General features: G+C 36.6%; 1 long non-coding RNA gene across 3 annotated transcripts; it reads right to left on the bottom strand.

Annotated features, from left to right (window-relative positions):
• Positions 1-529: 529 nt before the first annotated feature.
• On the bottom strand, positions 530-6,569 carry LOC132614099 (uncharacterized). 3 transcript variants are annotated; one of them, XR_009572183.1, is made up of 4 exons: positions 6,360-6,569; positions 2,656-5,914; positions 2,136-2,194; positions 530-1,140 (listed from the first exon to the last, which is right to left on the bottom strand). It is a non-coding gene; the product is annotated as an uncharacterized LOC132614099 (long non-coding RNA). The 3 variants fall into 3 exon arrangements; XR_009572184.1 differs by lacking the exon at positions 2,136-2,194 and having other exon boundaries at positions 6,360-6,568; XR_009572182.1 differs by lacking the exon at positions 2,136-2,194 and having other exon boundaries at positions 649-1,140; positions 5,809-5,914; positions 6,360-6,541.
• Between the last annotated feature and the right edge of the window lie 1,330 nt (positions 6,570-7,899).

Here is a 7,899-nt window from a genome sequence, read left to right as displayed (position 1 = left end):
TCTGCCTTGAGATTTTTTTTGTTAAGTTTTGACTGTGTGGGGGTTCGAACCTGGAACTCATGGGGTTTAGCCGAAGGGCAAAACTTAAAGGTTTCAAATATGAGGGGCAAAATTTAAAGACCACCCAAAAGAAGGGCGAATTGCCCTCATTAAAAAGTTGTGAATATACAAGAGCTTCAACTTTGTACGAGTAAAACTCCATAACAATATGGTGGAGCGACTATCCTATAAGTAATGCTAACAACATCATGTGATAGTTTCTTGAGTAGTTGAACTAAGCTAGTTGTTGCATACTAGGTTTGGTAGCCTTTGTTGCACCCATCAATTTTCTACCATAACTTGGAGTCTAGACTAATAGATAACCACTTATTAAGTTGAACTTAGAGTATTCATTTTCTTAAGATAAACAGGTACAGCATTATATTTCTAATTAAGATAAAAGGGTACATCATTACAAGCCTAGCTAATATATTATATTAGGATACTTACGTGATGAAATTTAGGCTATACGAATAAATAAAGAACTACCTGCGCATGCAAATTATGATTCCATTATTACGCAAGATAACATATGGTTACAATTGAAAATGCAGATCAATTACTAGCCAAATTAATTTATCTAAGAAGTGTTTGCAAGAGACACAAAACTAATGGAGATTGGATCCTTCCGAAATTGATGTTAAGCTGTATCTTAGGTTTTAGCTGTTCTTGTTATTTCCTATATAACAAGATTCGATCCTTCCGAATTGATTACATAATACACTTGAAAAAAATGATCATTCCATTTGATGAGTCCCAAATTTCCAAGAAAAAACTGAAACCAAAGTCCTCAGTGCAAGTGGTAGCAAATGTGCCCTTTAAAACATACGTTGATATCAGCCACAAAACATGGCCACATGAGAAAGAAACTGAACAGAGCCATTTCAATTATCCACAGCTCACATAAAATGCAACTGATTTGATTCTTTGTTTCAAAATTCAAAACGACATACAGTTACTTCCATACCTTTCGGTTGATAAAACCATGATCAAGAATAAAGGTCAGTGATGACCACCACCACCATCTCCACCTTCCTCCTTTTGTGAAGCAGCTCTCAACTGGCGCTGCTACCCTTTGTAGATTCGGTTCCTACGTTGATACTGCAGTAAAGGAAACAACCCTGTAACTAAGGAGTACAATAAAAAGTACCAGAATGATTTACAAATATATTTTAGCCATCATTTTATAAATGTTTTTGAGCTAGAGAATTCCACCGACTTTTACCACAACAAAAATGATACATAAGGATTGAAAAAGTCAGTCATTGACAGTTACGAATAAGAGTAAAGTGGAGATGACCGTATATCCATTTTTATGGACTTTTTGCATTTTTGGCCTGTCGGCCAAAATTCATAATGGGCGCTAGCCGAAATATATAAAACCTATACACTGATTATGCATATTTATAATTAATATACAAAACCTATACATTTGCTGGCTCTTTGTAATTTAGATCACCAAAAGGCATTGGACTGTAATTATCTCTCTTTTTTAAAAAATTCTTAATAAGTAGGAGACAAACATATCTCTTTTTCCTTTGTGACTATAGCAGACGGGGCCGTAACTGAGTATAAAGAACCATCAACTGTTTAAGACATTGACAGTCACCAACAGTAACGGAGTTCTACAAACACTGTCCCAGAATATTACTGTGCTTAAGGGAACCGGTACATCACATCCGCCCTGCTAGTTCATGCAGCTCAATGTTCCAATATCTCTTAATCCTCATTTGCTAACAGCTTAACATAAAATAGAAAGAATTAGAACTCCTTAAAGCTAGGAAAATTTAGGGATTTCTCGAGTCTACAACTGGAAGCAGAAAGATTATAGCTCCGGCTTGGGGCTTATTTGTTATTAAATCAGAAGAGAAATCAACCAAATTTAATGAGTTCCTAATAGCATTAGAGGCATAGTTAACACTGACGAACATTGAAAGAGCTGAGAAGAAGCATTATCCTGGACATGACCAATAACCTTAGCATAAACAGGACAAGTAGGACAGTATATTAGTAGTCTAGGAATCTAAGTAGAATTAAGAGCTCCAAAGGAACCAAACAAGCTTGATCTACAATGCATGAAGACCAAAGTAACATACTGGAGTTTGACATGTGCCAGTAGACTAGTAGTCCAAGAACCGGATTAGAGTTTCTCTAGCTGCAAAAGCATCCAAATAAGCTGTAATGGCAGAGAACAACGGAGCACAGACACAATACCTAATTTAACATGTTGGAGTCAGACACTCAGGAGAAACTGACATGCCCTGGAAAAAGTAGACACATTTGTATCCTTTTTATATTTTGTTCTTTCAACACGCAAGGCCTATTCTTGGACACCAAAGGGAGGTTGCTCCAAATACAACCTAATTCAAAGGAACATCGACACTAGGAGCCTGTTTGGATTGGATTATTTTAGGTGCTTTTCAGCCCCAATAGCTTTTAAGCACTTTTGTAATGTTTGGGTAAGATAAAAAAGTGTATTTAAGCACTTGTTTTAAGGCCAAACTAACAAAAATAAGCCAACAGCCATATATTAGATTTCCTAACTTAAGACTGCTGCCTTATAAGTCAAAAGCCATAAGCCCCATCCAAACAGGCTCTAGACAATAGCACACTCACAATTTTCCCCAATAACTTCACAAATGTTACGACACCTAAGTCCGCATATGGGGAGCATTTGCTACTTGCATCATCTGATTCCGGTGGAAGTACATTAGTACCTGAAACATCTTAACTAATCAAAAGAAGAGGACTTTGCAGACCTCATGTCCTCATGTCTCCAAATGCCAAAGACAAGAGCAAAGGAAGATTAAATAAATAGGGAGATAAGATGTCACTTTCAGTTGAGCAGAGAGATGTACTGCCCATTGAGATTATTTAATAATTCCATCACATTCTTATCTTCTTTCTTATTTTTGTCGGGGAGGGGAGAACACAGATTATGATTTATTTGGCACCATTAAAAGTAGAAGTTCCACCCAACTAGTCAGAGGTGAATCTAGGATTTCTGGAGCATCGGTTCACCACTTAATTTTCAACCAAGTGCACCATTTAGTCTTTTGTAGTATGTGTTCCCGTAGGTAGTATTATACTAATTTTAGAAAATATATACATAAAATACCTAGTTTTTTTGCGAGACCATGTGTTCACGTGCTCCAAAAAAAGGCCCTAAATTCGCCACTGCAACTAGTGCAATTGAGTCTGCGAAAGCATAGTTTCCTTGGTTCTGGTAATCTCTCGCAATAGCTAAAGTTGGAAAACTGCTTCCACCATTTTACTCACTTATCAACATATTACAGAATTAAGCATGTCTTAATACAAGTATTAGAGGAGCTACACAGACTGAAATACATACTCCCGACATGGAAAATGGAAAATGGAGCCAACTTCACTGGATGCCATCCAGTGTTGTCAAAGGCGCGCTTAAGCCCTGAAGCGAGGCTCAAAACATAGAACGCTTCACCTCGCTTTATGTGCGCTTCAGTGTCATCATCAAGGCTCTAAGACATATTTTCCTTGCCAATGAGCCTCTCTTGAAGAGATGGCACTTGATAATTGATATTTCACTTTATCATAATGTTTTTACAATTTCTTTGTCCATATATTTGTTATTCATGCTTATTATTATTAGTCTTGAACTAACCATATATATATTTGTATTTTTGCACCATTGCCCCTTTTTTCATTAAAGCCCACACTTTATTTGCGCCTTTGCGCTTAAAGCCCCAGCTGATCTTAGAGTTTTTTTGCGCTTTTTGCTTTTGATAACACTGATGCCATCTATAAACAGCTATTGCTGCTTCTTTCTATTACTTCCACCAATTTCTAATCTAATTTACTCGATCAACTAATGAGGCTCATACACCTCCTGAGGATCATAAAAAACCTAGCCTCAAGTCCCAACTCATGAGCACCTAAGGGTGTGGCTTAGTGGTCAATGAAGTGGGTTGAGAACCATGAGGTCGTAGCTTCAAATCCAGCGGAGACAAAAACACTAGGTGATTTCTTCTCATCTGTCCTAGGCTTGATGGACAGAGTTACCTAGTATCTGTTGCTGGTGGGAGGTGGCATGTATCGTGTTAGCGGAAACATAAAAGAAAGACCACAAGATTTAACGTGGTTCGGATCAAAATGATCCTACGTCCACCAGAGAACAGTTGTCTTTATATTATTAACAAAGGAAGGGGAGATTTCCCAATTACACCTAAGAGAATTGTTCTCTCAACTCTCTACTCACTACAATGTATTGTATGACTTTTGAGATGCTAAACAAAGAAGAATTTCCTCTCATTTTATAGGCATTAAATGACTTGAGCTCCAAGTGTGCTACATGAGCTCTTCAATTCTCCTCCACATCTTAGCATTCTTTGGCTCCAAGTAATTGAGCATTCTTTGGCTCCAAGTAATTCAGCATCCTTTGGCTCCAAGTAATAGAAAATCATCCAGTTTTTCTATCACATAACAAAGACCAACTCTTTCATATCGCGTGGAATTAGGCAAGTGCACACATGCTGGCCCGGACACCAAGGTTATTAAAAAAAAAAAATCCCAACTTATGAGAAAAATCTGGGCAGTAGCACTAGCCTGGAGCACTTCTTCAACAAGACAATCTTTGTAGAAGAAGTTTCCAGCTGGTTAGCAGATGTTTTTTGTGTCAGAAAATGCAGAATCAATTAATCATCTATTCTTGCATTGTATGGCGGCTGCAGACATGTGGCATATGCTCTCTTTTCCCTCTTTAGCCTCAACACCGCATGATGCCTCAGACTAGCAAAGAAGTTGTTGTGAGCTGGAGCCGCTGAAGAGTTGATAGGGCCACCAGGAACTCCTGGAGAATGACACCAGCATGAATTTCTGGTGCCTTTAGACAGAAAGGAACAGCAGGTGCTTTGATGGAATTTCAATTCCTAACTGATCCGCTAGATGTCTGTTTAGTCTCTTTTGTTGGTCCAATCAGTCATATGTGAATCGTTCTACTGCTTTCTCAGTAGGCATTTGGCCATGAAAACCAAATATTTTCCACTTTATTTGGTATTTTGGAGTTGGAGTTGAAGATAGAGTTGTGTTTGGTTATAGTTTTTGCAAAGAATATTTGGTTGTTTATAATGTATTGAAAGTGAAAACAAGTTTTTTGGTGTTTTTCAAATTCCAAATACAGCTTCAAATTGTATTTGGAATCTTCATGGCCAAACGTTGATTTACAAATAAAGTGAAAACGTTTCTGGAAAAAAGTGAAAAAATTTCATGGCCAAACGGGCCCTTAGATTTTGTTAGCTCTTTAACTCTGCATAGTCATACTAAGGCTTCTCCAGATTTTTTGGTTTTTTGGCAGTCTCCCGGGTCCTATCATTTTATCATGTAATGGAGCTGGCATATTTACTTTTGTACTCTTTGCACCTTCTTGATGCCAGTAATGATAAAACATGCTTCATAGAAACAAAAAACGAAAAAAGAGTAAATACTAATGCAGATGGTGACCAGGAGATGAACTAATGAAAGAGCCATAAACAAATAAGAGGAGACAATAGCTGTATAAATCAAGACTAAGCTCTTTCTGGAACCTCATAAACAATTAGTTTGCGGAATATTTTCTACAGAAACAGGCAAGAGCTAATGCACACAACACATAGATGGAAACAAATTGAATACATTTCAAGAAAATGTCTCTTTAAATAAATGATGTAGAATGCATGATATATTGTTCAATCGGGATTGCTGGAAAAAGAAGTGCACACAAAGTTATTCAGTTATTTTAGGTAAACCGTCAAACACCTAGGCTGCATCAAAGTTCTTCCCTTTTCACTACTCTTTTTTTGCAATTCAATGGGCTGTGCTTCAGTTTGTGCACCTTAGTAGAAATTTTCCATGGAAAGTCACCCTATAAGAAAAAACAAAATTAGCCCTTACTATACAAGGGGGCATTTGAGCAATTATCCACATGATATACAGAATCAAAAAACAGAATAGACCAAATATGCAAAATCGTATATAGAATTAAGAAAGAAAAATGAAACAAAAATATAAAATTAATTTCATGGACACGTGTAAATTCTAAATCAATAATATCTCAAAAGATAAAATTAAAGGTAGCAGAAGTCGAAAACATTCTCTTCTTTTGTTTTTAGGCTTTCTGATTGTATCGCACCGATCAAAATGCATGTGTATTTTGGAGGGTTTATCCATAGATATTGTGCGTGTAAACTAAGAATACGGAATACACAAGCACATAAAAAAAGGTATAAAATCTAGGGAAAATAATTAAACATCAGACAAAATTGGTGTAACAAAGTAAAGAAAAAAGGAAAAATTATAAGAAAACTCACCGGAAAGAAAGAAAAAACAAGAAGAGGCGATGTTTCGCTTAAGTGGTAATGCACAGGTTAAAGAAGCTTTCTGTTTTCAAAGACGTGAGTTCGAAACCCTACCAGTGTGTTTTCATTCATTTTGAACATAAGAACGTATAAATTGAACTCGGACAGTTTTTTTCCTATAGGGGTAACTTTTTCCCTTATTGGTATCATACAGAATTTCTTTAAACACTTTATATTTTAAAAAAAACTATAAAATTGACAAATCAATAAGCAAAACGCAAACCGAATTCTCCCGATACTTGCTGCTATCATTATTTTTCATCGTTTTCTTTCACAAAGCCAAACCCAAAATTAGATTTTCAAAATATATTAAATACTGATACTTGTTCGTTAGTTTGATGGTTGTTATCAGGGGTGGCTCAAGGGTGAAGCTAGTAAACATTTGCTTTAGCCCCCCAAACCTTTGAGGCCTCAAAACTTTTACGGATAAATTTTATGATTTTATTTTTTCTTAGACAATATTGAAGATCGTAAAAAGAAGTACAAAATTTCTATAATAAAGGCGGAATAGCCTGGGAGGCCCCTGTACTTGTCCAGTTTTGTCATGCCGGTGTTCGTACTCCTCAAAGTGTCATCTAAACCCCTAAACTTGTTCAAAACATGTATTTTAAACCTCTCTGACCATTGACCAAGCTTATGTGGCGTTTATTTTGTTGAGTCGGATAGAGTGTGTGGTTACACACGTTTAAAAGCAAGTGAGTACAAAAAATTTAATTTAAAAGTATTAAAATAAAAAATAAAAAAGAAAATCCCCCACCCCCTTTCTCTCTTCTTCTTCAATTTCCCTCCCCCACCCCGACATCCACCCTCCCTCCTCTCTTCTTCTTCTTCACTTTCCCTCCTCCACCAGACCCCACCACCCCTCCCTCCGCTCTTTTTTTTTTCTTCAGATATCGCCCACTTAGATCTTGAAGCAGGTAAGGAAAACAGATTTTTTTTTTTAATTTTTTCATAGAGGTGAAGGATCCATGGAGAGATGAAAATGGAGTGTTTGTGTCTTTGAAGATCTGTATTTTGTGGGGGGTTTACAGCTGGTGAGGTGACGGAGATGCATTGGTCTTGGATTTTTTGTTGGCAGAGCTATCACCGGAAAAAATGGTTAATTTTTCTAGACACTTTTTTAACTTTTTTTTTCATATGAAATTAAATTTTGAAAAGAAAATAGATGATAAAAATGTTTTTTGGCAGATGAATATAAAAATGATGTGGCCAATGATGTGGCATTAATTTTTCTGATGTGTCATCCATGTCAGAGCAAGTGAGGAACACCTAGTGACAGAGGGGTTTAAAATGCTCCTTTTTTTAGGGTAGAGGGGTTTAGTTGGCAAACTGGTGAGTACGAACACCGGCATGACAAAACTGAACAAGTACAGGGGTCTCCCAGGCTATTCCGCCTATAATAAAAGAAGGGGGGAAACTATCTACTTTTTAAGAGAAATATTTTAGAACTTTGAACTAAATTACTCAAAATCTTCATATTATTAAATAAAGT

Source organism: Lycium barbarum, chromosome 10 (genome assembly GCF_019175385.1).
Source record: "Lycium barbarum isolate Lr01 chromosome 10, ASM1917538v2, whole genome shotgun sequence".
NCBI lineage: Eukaryota > Viridiplantae > Streptophyta > Magnoliopsida > Solanales > Solanaceae > Lycium > Lycium barbarum.
The sequence above is the reverse complement of the archived record's forward strand: the minus strand, read 5'-3'. Positions and strand labels throughout refer to the sequence as shown.